The sequence below is a fragment of the Euprymna scolopes genome, chromosome 36 (genome assembly GCF_053919585.1).
Source record: "Euprymna scolopes isolate OS-2025 chromosome 36, ASM5391958v1, whole genome shotgun sequence".
Classification (NCBI taxonomy): Eukaryota; Metazoa; Mollusca; class Cephalopoda; order Sepiida; family Sepiolidae; genus Euprymna; species Euprymna scolopes.
The window spans coordinates 50,200,667-50,214,038 of record NC_136517.1 but is presented as its reverse complement, the minus strand read 5'-3'; the positions used below and the strand labels follow the sequence as shown (position 1 = coordinate 50,214,038).

Sequence of the window (13,372 nt, the reverse complement as noted above, 5' to 3'; positions counted from 1 at the left end):
TTCACTATGTTTGCTTTATTTTTAGATTTTTTTAATACATAATTTTGTAACCAGTTGGGTCAGTATATATATGTGTGTGTGTGTGTGTAACATTCTTACTTTCGATTGTTGAATAATCTGACTTTCCTATATATGCCAGCTAACTTGGCATTTATAGGCACCTAATTTCCTGCAATTCTTGTGCTAATTACTGGTGGCCTTGAGAGAGAATACTACCTTACAGAGTCAAGTGTGACTTGATGACTGGATTCAAATCTTCTGACCAGCAGTAATTATCACTTCATACATTCAAAGAAAGTGGGCTCTCTCTACCATGCTAGAAAGCTACTTACGCCTGAAAGTATTCTGTACCTCTATAAGGCCACCATTTGCCCATGTATAGAGTACTGTTGTCACATTTGGGCTGGTGCATCTGCTACTAGTCTCTCGCTCCTGGACAGGGTTCAAAAGAGTCGCCAACCTGAGAGGTACTGAACTGTCATCTAAGTTTCAACCTCTGTCCCATCGACGAAATGTTGCATCCCTCAGCCTGTTCTACAAGTATTTTAATGGTAAATTCTCTGACGAACTAAAAGCACTTGTACCTCCTCGACGTAGATACTTCCGATAAACCCGACAACCAGCTAAATCCCACTCCTTCACAGTAGAGGTCCCTAGGTGTAAGAAAGCCTTCTACTCCAATAGTTTCTTCCCCAAAACTGATAGACTTTGGAACTCCCTTCCGAGATTCTGCTTTCCTAACTGTACTGACATGCAGAAGTTCAAGTGTAATGTGAACAGACATCTTGCTGCTCATCTCCCTTCATAATGTCCCTGCAACTTATCTCCCCGTTAGTAGCCCCCTACTTCAAAGTGGTACTGTGCCTTGTTTGGAGTGAAAATTGAATAAAAAAAAAAAAAAAAGGCTATTGAAGAGGACAGTAGTCTAACGCGTGGTAGACTTTTTTCTTTTTTTTTTTACAGTGGTCACCACTTATCAAGGCTCAGAAGCCACTCAGGGATAAGGGTTACTTGCAAGACAATTCAACTTTTCCAATGAAACAGGCTTCACCTATATTGCCTAGATAAGATGTACAAACTGAGCAAGTGTGTTTTACAATTGCTGATGGCGATTATCTCGAAGACTACACATACACATACTCTGAAGCATTTTATTTTTTTTCTTTAAAAACGGACAGTATTTGTTAATTACCTTTGTATATAATTATTTTTTTACTATAATAATTAAATACCTACAGACACTAGTGTTTCATCCTTTCGGAAATCTTCAGTGCAGGGTGTCACAATTAACACCAGTTGACAGATTCGAACCCGGCAACATGAGCCATCTCTGGCTCGATTAGCAAAGACCGTATCCAATATATATAATTCCACTTTGATATTAGTTGCTCAACAAGTTTTCACATGAATTTCCAAGTTAAAGGATTTCTCAAAATCAAAATGCACTGTGATGTCATAATAGACCCTTGTTCTCCCTTTGATTACCTTTTAATCAATTATTCAAATTAAATTCTCTACATCCTAGTGCGCACATGCATAAAAAAACGACATCCTTTTATCATTTCCAAACTTACCGACAATTTCTATAATTTTGTCTTTATAAAGAATACTAATACTTCAGGTCAGCTACTACTGATGTTTAGTATGCCACTTGTTGAACAGATAAATACACAAAGCAGTATTAACTTTCTTCCCACTGCAAAAAGATGTGCCACAAGGCCGGAAAGTGAGAAGAATCAAGCCAGCCCTCTTAAAGAAGGAGTACTTTGGTCTATTAAAAATTGCCTGGATGGTATTCCTCAGTTGGGGCGCTTCAAACAGCAATAAACTAAATCCACCTCGAACAGGGAAGGCAATGCTAAGGAGAGTAGACCTTTTAGGACTATCCAGGGCCAATGCCTCAGCTTGGTAGATAAAAGGTCACCAAAATAGCCCAGTTTCTGCAGACTGATTGTCAAGATTAGATTCTTCACTGGTATGCATACCACCAATAATGGCAAACTACTGCCACCATCGCTGCAAAAGTAACAAAAACAGATATTTTGCAACTAAAAATTACACTTAGATATTTAGATAGAGAATTCACTCAATTTACAAAAATGTGTAACTATTATGAACCCCTGTTTACTTCACAAATTTTAACTTCTAACCTTTATAATTAAACTAGCTGCACTTATCCGACATTGCCCGGAATGCAGTTAAGTCATATTAGTTTTTAATTTTTGTTGGCACATTTTATTTTTTAAACTTAAGGTAGACAACCATTAGATTTTTCAATTTAAATGAGTTATCCCCGAGCAGATTTTTAATTTTGGATGATTGTTTCAAAATGTTTTATATTAGCAAACATCTAGACCAGACTAAGTAAATTTTAAATAAATTGCAGCTAGGTATATTATCATATTGCCAATAACATGTGAAAAGTGGAAGTGGAAGCCTCCGTTCAGTCTTGAGAGACAATGGATACCCCCAGTAAGGGTAGCTATATGTGAAATTGTGTGGCAAGGGTTGCGTAATCCCCAACCACACCTCTCCTGAATCGCCAATGCTTGAGTCTGGTGGCAAGGAGAAATCCAGGACAACTGAAAGAAATGCAGAAATAAATGGAGAGCACATACAGCATCTGGAATTCCCAAATGGGCATCCATTTTAGTACTGACCAGGCTCAACGTTGCTTAACTTCAGTGATCTAACTGGAACCGATGTGTACAATAACAAGTGAAAATTGTTTAGTCAGAAACAAAGTTTGATTGATCAGCTTAAATGCTATATGAGCCTGACAAAATCATTTTATATGTCAAATTAACTTAAAAAAAAAAAAAAAGAAAAAGAAAAAAGTTATGTTTACATTAGAACAGGAATCTTCAAAGGTAATGGGAAGTGATATCTGAAGGCTAGGCATTAGTTCAACAGGTCAAAAGAGAGTAACACAAAAACATGTCACATTATTTTTAACACACCACAGATAAAAATCTGGAGCATTATGGTCTGATAAGTGTGAATCCTATTGAATATGCCTACTACTGATGAGACAATCTTCAAAGTGTCCCCACATGCCTTTGAATTGTGATGAAACAAACTGTTGGATAATTATGATCGAAGCTTGGTGGACAAATCAGAAACAGATTGCTTATTTGTACCAAATATGGTTGCATTTCAGAAAAGATTGCAAATTTTTATTAATTCCTAATTGGTAATTTTTTTTTTTTTGGTGGGGGCTAAGTTTATATTAAAAGAAGATTATTGCTAAAAATGTTCTTAGTAATTGTTATTTCATAAAATTGTATGTTCCCAGTTGTGGCTCCTAGCTGCATGGCTGCCAGAACAGTCAGATATATAGTTTATATTATCTCTTAAATGCAAGGCGAGCTTTGTATTGTAGTAGGCTTCATGATTTAAAAAAAAAAAAAAAAGTTTCAGTTTTAATTGAAAATTGTGGTAGAATGGGGCCTAAATTACAGATATCAACTAGATATAGAGATAATTCACTATGAAACACTATGTTTTATAGAAATGTAATGCCACACTATTAAATGACAATCAGATATATTAGAAAAACAACAGGAACAGATGTAATCAATTTAGTTAAATCAAAGGATATTTTATTAGAACAATGTCTGATCAAGCTTGCAGTGCAAAATAAAAAAAAATATCAGTTTCAAATTTAATAGTAAATCAAGTTAATTATAAATTTTCTCAATCGATAAGAACCTAAAAGGTGACAGTGATGCACCTTCTGGGTCCCGTGGATGGAAAACCCAACATTTTGTTGGGTATTATACACATGTACATACATTAGGCTTGAATTACATTTAGTTATTAAGTCTTAACAGGATATTATTTAAAAGGTTTTACAGTTAATCATATCTGATAAGCCCTTAATAGGATTTATTATTAATCCTAGCAACACAAGTAAAATTGCAGCTTTGCTCTTATGTAAAAAAAAAAAAAAAAAAAAAAAAAAAAAATGGGTGGACATGTACAAAAAACACTCCTCTTCTCTTCTGAAATCATTTGTTTTTAAATTCCTTGGAATACTATTGATTAGGCAGAACATTTTTAGAATATTAAAAATTTTGTCTCTTGAAAAAAAAAAAAAAAAAAAAAAAAAAAAATAGCTGTTTTATGTTTAAATGAGAGAATACATTTGCCATGTTAATTAATAATTATACTTGCCAACTGCTTCCTCAAATACAACCCCCCCACACCCACACACAAATAGCACCCATAAAATTGTCAATAAAATTAACAAATCTTTATATATGCCTACAGTTATGTGAATGGGGAGACAAACATCTTGACAATTGCAGATGATGGTTAGATCTGGGCAAAATTTTTATTATAACAGCATTCGCCTTAAGTGGATTAAACAGACTTCCTCCAGATGAGGAAGTTTCTAAGGAATATCAAATTTACAAGCTGTCCCCAGTCGTATTTATATCCCAGTCAGGGGAGATGACGACATTAGTTTTTTGCAGTTCTTGCAAGGACATATAAACATCCTCCTACACAGTACCTGGTATTCCCAAATGGTCATCCATCTGATACTCACCAGGCTCAACATTGCTTATCTTAGATGATTTAATGAGAACCGATGGGTCGACATGATTATGCTGTATCTGGGCAGAGTTTGATGACTTAAAAGAACGGCTGAACAAGAATTTGTTAGTAATAAACTTAAAAATTGTTTTGAACAGCTGAAAAGCAGCAATGTGTACCGAAATAATTTCTGAGAACCTGAATAGCTTTTGCGATCCAAATATACTTTCTGCACATCTGAATTCTCTCCATCTAAACATTAATCAGTTATGTTTTTTTTTTTTTTTTAAAGTTTGTAATCTTAAAATAGTGCTTAATCGATACCATTCTCAAAGTTCAGACAGCAAAAAAAAAAAAAAAAAAAAAAAGAAAGAAATTACTTTGCTCTTGTTTTTAAATCTCATACTAAACAAATAGAGTTCATCTGTAACATAATTTTCACTTATTTCAATTCTTACATAGATAAAACTAATGCCTGTACAAAGATAAACTTATCAAAAAAAAAAATCAAATAAAAGATCAGTTATTAAAACATTTTATCCATTTAGTTTTAATGCTTTAAAAACTTCAAACAGTATTCGAGTTGAATACAATGTTATTAGTAGTAAATCTGTTCTATTTGGTGTTCACATAGATGTGTGAACAAGTAAAATGTTGCATTTATTCACATAAAGATAAAACAGACAATTTTTATTGAAACGTAAGAGTCAGAGGGAGAAAAAAGAGCAAAGATATTGCTAGAGTGACGACTATGTGCCACTATGCAATGACATGCAGAAAAATCATCGCTACAGTTTATGGTCAAACAAATGGATTGGAGAGAGAAAGAGAGACATACGGCTGTCACAATGTGAAGTGACTCAAACCTGTCAGCCTTATTATCATTAATACTTGGCCTCATACACAACGTGTGGCCAGATAACGATTCTGAAATCTTTATCATGGCCTCACTTGCACGGCCCATCTTCAGTTTTCCATTGAGGGATTTTGATAAGCTGGATGCAGACGTGACAAGTTTGGAAGTCACATCTTTAGCAAATCTGTGAAAATAGAGGGTTAGTTAACAAAAAAGCAAAACAAAAACAAAACAACAAAAAAAAAAAGTAAAGATTGATAAGAAACCTTGTGTTAAAAATAACCTTCAGATTAAAAATATCATTTTTCCACTTCTATAATATTTTTACTCAAAAGATAAATACTTTTTAAAAGTAACATCTCAAAATTTGATATGAAAAAAAAAAAATTTGTTTTCATCAACCCCATTTTAACTTTAAATAAAAAAACAAACAAAAAAAAGACATGCACACTTTTATATATCATTTCAACTTATTACAAAAAATGTTTTACATACACACACATATATATACTATCAATAAGATGAAAAATCAACTCAAAGTTGAAAGGGATTTGATCCAAGATAACAAATCTTATATATACAAAAATGCTTGATAACTTTTCAGATGGAGTTTTATCTAGAGTTTTATAATAATTAAAAGAAACTTGTCTCAACATTTTAGTAGTTGCATAGCAAATTTGATCATTAGAAGTATATTCCTATCCCATATATATATATATGTATATATATCTGATGATTGAATTTATCATAAAATTGCAATAAAATGTGAAGATAAGCCAATTTTAATTTTATATATATACACACACACACACACACACACACACACACACACACACACACACACAATTAAAAAATAAAACAAATTTAAAAAATAAATCATATAACAAAATATATAAGAAAATCCAGATCAATTTTAAAAAATATTTCATCAGATGAACTCAAAAATGTTAAAAAAAAAAATACAAAATAAACAAATGAATAAATTACAAACAAACAAAAAAGAAACATTTAATGTGTACCAAGATTTCCAGGCATCATGAAACAGATTACTAAATCCTAAAAGACATCATTGAGGAATACAAGCAGATCAATGTCTTGATTGAAGACAGACATACAGAACTAAATTGCTAACTGCTTTATAAGATTAAGAATAACTAACATGCGTGTTCGGTAATGGTCAATTGTGTCATCATTGGTTCATTCATCATCCATGCGTGTCGGTCATAACAAAAGGTGGACATACCAGCAGAGTGAGAGAGAGAGAGAGAGAGAGAGAGAGAGAAATGCTAGACTAAATAATAAGGGGTCCTTTTAAAATGGACATCAGTAACAAAAGAAATACAAGCTAGAGAGGGAAAGAGATATTTCTATGGAAGTGAACCAGATTATGAACCATTTTTATGCAATAAGAAACCGTGATGCATCTTGACAATAACTTAGCAGTGACAAAAAAAAAAAAAAAAAAAAAAAAAATGTATAAAACCAGTGTTCAATGATAATAGAAAACGTTTACTCAAACTTTATTATTATTTCCAATAAAACCAGAGAAATTGCATATTTTCTGCAGCTTATTATATTCATTTTCAATATTTTTGCATGGAAGCTATATTAAAAATGAAAACATATGGTGGTCATGTTGAAGAAAAAGAATATCTACATGTTCTTTCCTATATTATCTAGTCAGGAAAGGAGTGACCATTAACATTTTCTGGTCACATCAGGGCATCATCACCTCACATTAAAACCTATTTGTAGACTTGACCGTCGGGTTTAGTTTCCAAATTGTTCTGCGTGCAAATGCTCTAACATTCCTCTGAGTGAGTCTAAAGTAACCGGGCATCCAAAACAATTCAAGTCAAATTCATCAATACCAATTAATTTTATTCTTTGATTTCTTGCTTATTACTTACTCACCCATAATAAATATTTCTAACATAGTATACAAACGGAGGTGCTTGTGCAGAATAGAGGACTTTGAAACAAACACAATTCAAGTGAAAACATTAGGTACTTATGCATCATGTTGATAAATTCCAAAAATAATCCAGTGGATGTGCTGGATCTAATTTTTACAACCCCCCCCCCCAAAAAAAAAAACAACACAATAAAGGTCAGACATTTTGTATTTTGAAATATTGGATTTTAATTGAAGCAAAGCAGATAAGCCAGTTTTGTCAAAATCATCGATTACAGATATCTCTCCTGGTTTTGGGAACTCTTCCACACAAAACTATAAATCGATAAACTCGATTTTATTTTATTATCTTATTTTTCTAGTACTTCATTTATCATAATTTTTCGAATTTATACTAATTTCAATATGCTACGTAAGTACATAAGTGTTTTCACTTGAATTGCATTTGTTTCAAAAGTCACTATTCTGCACAAGCACCCAAACTGGTTTATTAAAGTCTCAGGTTGCAGAAATACATCAAGAATTATTTGCTGGTATTCTTCAATGAATTTTCTGTAATCAATTTCATATGTATTGGAAACCAATATTAGTTCCAATTAAAAGCGGTTTTTTTTCTTAACAAAAAAAAAAAAAAAAAAGAAAACTACCATTTCCTTTTCAAATGTTATCAGTTCTATAATTAAATGGCTTTAATATAAAAACTTTCAAATAAAATTTGTTTTTGTTGCCATAATACTATAATGTCAATCTAACCATTTTCAGTAGTTAAAATTGTGTCATGTAAAAAAAAAAAGCATTGAAAAAATTTTAAATGAATAAAAATGAATTTGCCTCATCCATTAAAAAAAAGAAAAATCTTTATTAATTTGGATTATCTGGATTACTATTCTCATCTTTGCTATTATTTTCATGTTTTGCCCAATATAACATCCAACTTTGCTCAGCTGCATTTTTCTGAACTTCAGAAGCTTTATAGAGTTTCTGATTGAACCCTTTACATCAAACTTGGGAACCTATATTGCAATTTCAAACTGAACTCTTTATAAAGGGTCAGTTTAAAATTCCGTGTGGATTCCCGAGTTCAACAAAGATTCCCAATATCGAAAAAGATGCAGCTGAAAAAGTTTGGAAATTACACCCACTGAAACGTGAAAATAACAACGAAGATGAAAATAATAGTCTAAATAATATAAATACAAATTATCAATTTCTATTAAAAAAAATTCAGGAGCAATCATTATTTCAGTCACCGCCTTTCATTCTCTTCTTTCTAAGGTAAGTTTACAGGATAGAAACGAAATACTTTTTACAATACGGGATCGATATTCTAATATAAGTATATGAAAACAAATGTAGTAAACATTAATCACCTTTTCTAGATATTTTAGTGATTTGAAAGTTTACAAATGAAGATAATATCAACTAGATAAACAAAACACTATATAAGCTATATTTTACTATTTTTGAAAGTAAACATGTTTGTTTGATCTATTCTCGAAGGAAAGACATTTGGCCATAAAACCAAGTGACCATCAATCTGGAAACATAAAAGCCACCATATAACAAAGCAAAAACAATGACATTTAAGAATCATTTTTAAAGCATTATTTTGACCAAATTTTTTTTTTCAAGAAAAACATTCCCAACAGAATTTTCTTTTATAAATCTGAAAAAGAAAAGTATCATATTGAACTCAAAAATATCTTTGTTAACCAGAGTTTAACGAACATGAATTAAAACACATACACACATGTGAACACAATTAAAATCCAATATGGCACAGGTTTCTGAAAAATAAATCGCAGATTTAAGGTGCTATCAATATTTAAAAAAAAAAAAAAAAAAAAAAAATTATTTTTCTCATACAGAGAAATTATAAAAAGGACAAAAAAAAAAAGCAAGAAAAGTTTCATTTTTAGAAATCAGTTTTTTCTCTAACAAAATTGCCATTATTTATTATCCGTAACCCAAATATATCCACACACCTATTTACGAAATCTAAATGAAGATTTAGACGTTTCATTAGTTTCTATGAATTTTAAACAAGTCACTCTTAAATCAATATGTGCACAAAATGGCTGAGTGAAAGAACACTAGCTTGCAAAGCCAAGGTTACTAGGTTAGAGTCTAGGTACCAGCAGTAATTACTACTTTCTGTTGATTGCTTAAACATGAAACATTAGTGTGTGTAGATATAAAAAATTATTAATATTTATTGAAAAAATATCATAATTATGAGCCCCTTCAAGTAAAATTAAAACTGAGCCCTATTTGTGAATTGAGAAATAAGGCCCAGAATTAACTGCGTGCATCATTCACAAACTTTCTGTTCGAATACTTTCATTGCTAGTAATTGTCTGTATTTTTGAGATGAGGTGTTTTCATTGAGATTGTCGGACTGACTTCCTCATCTTGGTTGTTATTGTCACAACGTTTCGGCCGTTTTGCCCTCCGGCCTTCGTCAGGTGTTTTGTATCGAACTGGGGAACCGTTTATTATTATTACGGGGGTACCGTGTTCGGACTCCAGCTAGGCTTTGGGACATAGTTGCTGATTCTCTGTTTTGAATGTTACTTTTTCACTGCCTTCGTTCAGGATTGAACTCAGCACCTTTGGGTAACTAAACTTTGATACAACGTCTACGACCATTCGGCCATATGTCACTGGGACAATTCTTAGTTGGTTTTTGTTAATGTTAAACCTATGTTGTTATTCAAGGTTTTCTCTCTCTATCAGAGGTGTCCAAATTGCATTCAGCTCTATGCTTGGTTTGCTCAGTAGGTTGTTATGTCCGAGCATGTGAGCTGTTTCTTTAAGTTTTCTCACTTTCCAGTGGGTCTCTCTGTTTATTATTTTTACTTCATCCCATAATAATAAAGGGTTGGGTTCGAGACTCCTAACAAACGATTCCCCAGTTCGATACAAAACACCTGACGAAGGCCGGAGGGCAAAACGGCCGAAACGTTGTGACAATAACAACCAAGATGAGGAAGTCAGTCCGACAATCTCAATCAATTTTCATTGCTGTTTGAATTATGATAAGCCTGGTTACAAGGCTTCATAAATAACTTAATTCAATTTTATTTAAATGGTAATTCCTGATGGCCAAGTGGAAGAATGCTAGCCCACAACAAGTTATCTACGCACGGCCATTTCTTGAGCACTTTCGATCTCGTGATTGTCATCATTAGTATTTTGGAAGAGGTTTTGTTGGTTTGATTTTATCTTTTCCAAGTTGTCTAACTAAGGAAGAAAGAGAAGTGTGGTTGAGTCTATTTGTTGTAATTATATATTAGTTTTATTTTTTTTTTTATTGCATTTTCACCCCAAACAAGGCACAGTGCTACTTTGATGTAGGAGGCTACTATCTGGAACATAATTGCAGGAATACTATGTAGGGAGTTGAGCAGCAAGATGTATGTTTACATTACATTTGAACTTCTGCATGTCAGTACAGTCGGGGAAGTAGGAATCTGGAAGGGAATTCCAAAATCTAGCAGTTCTGAGAAAGAAACTATTAGAGTAGAAGGCTTTCTGGCATCTGGGGATCTCCACTGTGTAGGGGTGGGATTTTGCTGCTTGCTGGGTTTGTCGGGGGGTTTTGTAATGAGGGGGTACAAGGGCTTGTGTTCCCTATGAATGTTAAGTTAAGGAGTTTGAACAAAATACTTTCAGGTAATGCGTCATTAGTCATAGCTATTGGTAGAAGGTTTCTTGTAATTATTAAAGGAAACAAGCTTAGTCTTGGCAATATTGAATGTTACCGTCCATTTTTGTCACCATTCAATTACAAACTGGAGGTTTTCATAGATATGTGCTCATTTGTTTTCCTCACGTGCCCATCATAGAGCATTAGAAAATATACTCATCTCAGACAATTTTTTCGGGGACGTCATTTACGAATATCAGGGATAATAAAGGTCTAAGGACTGATTCCCTGAGGCACACCCATATTTATATCATATTGTTTAGACGTATGACCATCGAGGACAACCTGGATTCTTCTCTTATTTAAGAAGGATTTAATTATGTTAAGTATTCGTCCAGTAATACCATCTAATTTGATTTTCCTGAGAAAACCATCGTGCCATACCCTGTCAAAAGCCTTAGATATATTTAGGGCTACTGCTTTACCTTCCCCTGCTTTATCCAGTGCATGGAATATATGTTCAGAGATTACAGTTAGGATATCTGCAATAGAATGGGCTTTCCTAAATCCATATCGTTGGTCAGATAGAAGCTTAGCATATGTAAGATAGTGGACTAGAGCTTGATTAATATTTTGGTGAAAAGAGGGAAGAGGCTAATGGGGCGATAATTTAATGGGTCAGTTCTTTCGCCAAAATTCTTGTAAACTGGTACCATAGAAGCAGTTTTTCAGCAGTCAGGAAAGCAAGATTCGTTAAGGCATTTGTTGAAAAGTTTGGAGAGAACTGGAGCAACCTCAGCGGAGCATTTTTTTTAATAGTGAGATGTTTAATAGTGAGATGAGATCAGGTCCACATGCTTTTGAGGTGTCTAGATTTTTTATAATATCATGCATTTGAGAAGGGGGATTTTCAGATCATCTAGTGTGGCGTCTGTCCGCAAAGGAAAATTAGGGAGGGAGTGGTTTGCTGGGTCCAATGTAGAGTTTGAGGCAAACCGACCGGCAAGTCTCAATTGTCGTGCAAGCAACCTCATGATCGTTGGATACTGGGGGTATTGTTGATTGCCCATTATTTACTACACTGTTGTAGATTTTCCAGAAATAAAGAGTTCCTAATTTCTGCGCTTTAATACATTTTCTGGTGGTTTCGGTGTATGTATTCTTAGCTGTCGCTATTTCTATCTTACAATTACTTCTAGCTTCTATAAACTTGTCTGTTTGTATTGGACTTATGTCAGATAAATCTGCAGTATGCCTGCTGCCTTTGACTAATGGTAGCTGCGCAAGTAGAAGTAATCATTGGGGAGAATGATATTTGCTATAAAACTTCCATGTGGAAATGTGCGTCAATTGCCATTTTGAACCATTCAATGGTCTCATTTGTGCACTGTTCTGCAGTAAGAAAAAAGATACTCCCCTTTGAGGAGATCCCTGATAGCTACCTAGTCAGCTTTCTTATAGTACCTTGTCATTTTAAGCAATGGCTCTTCAGTTTTGGGTCGAGAGTTTAGAGTGATTTCTACCATTATCAAAGCATGATCAGCATTCCCGAGCGGGCTATGGGTATTCATTATATTTTATATCTGTTTATTTAGTGCTTTTAATTGTTAAATACATTTAATATATTAGTACCTACATTAAATACTATTTTCTTAATATTAGGTTGTATTTTTTTTTTTAAGATAAATATTACTTCAAATAATTCTAGTTTGTGTGTGCAATTATTTTTGTACATAGTTTTGGTGTTAGAAGTTAGTATAATTTATATTTCAGCTGACTTTAGTGTTATTAAGAACATTGGGTTTTACCCACAATTCCTTCTATATTAAAAAACAAAAGTAAAGAAAAACCTGTATGAATGTACATACTCATGATGAAATGAAAATATTTATTAAAAAAAAAAAAAAAAAAAAATCACATCAACTGATCAAGTAGTTTTATTTTTTATAAAAAGTCAGTTTTAAGCAATTAATGGAAATTGACAGGCATTACGTTGAAGATATCACAAATTTGAATTATTGTTGGGTTATCTTACTTTGTTTCTTGAGCTTGATTTCAAAATGGTAAACAACATGGTCCCTTTTTGCTTACTCATAAAATTGGATTTATTTAAATATAAATCTACTTGATCAATTTACATGATTTCTGGAATATGACATTATTATTTTCCTTACAGATATGTACATCATACAGATTTTTCTTTAATTTTTTTTTTTTTTTTATTATAAGGGGGAATTCTGGACAAGAACAAAAAAATCTTTTTTCTTTTAATCATTGAAGGTTAATTATACATAGTTACCAAATAACCAGTTCTTCAGATACTGCGCTTCAATTTCTTGTTCTCTGTCAGTGGAGGAGAAGTCCTCCATGACTGAGACAATTTTTAATTTTTGTTCCTTTTCTCCACATCAAA

At 32.8% G+C, this 13,372-nt stretch overlaps 1 protein-coding gene across 1 annotated transcript in view; it reads right to left on the bottom strand.

The window, feature by feature from the left end:
* The window catches only part of LOC145260463 (protein kinase C and casein kinase substrate in neurons protein 1-like), a 143,003-nt gene that overhangs the window by 57,441 nt on the left and 72,190 nt on the right, over window positions 1-13,372 (bottom strand). The gene's annotated exons all lie outside the window — the stretch shown is intronic.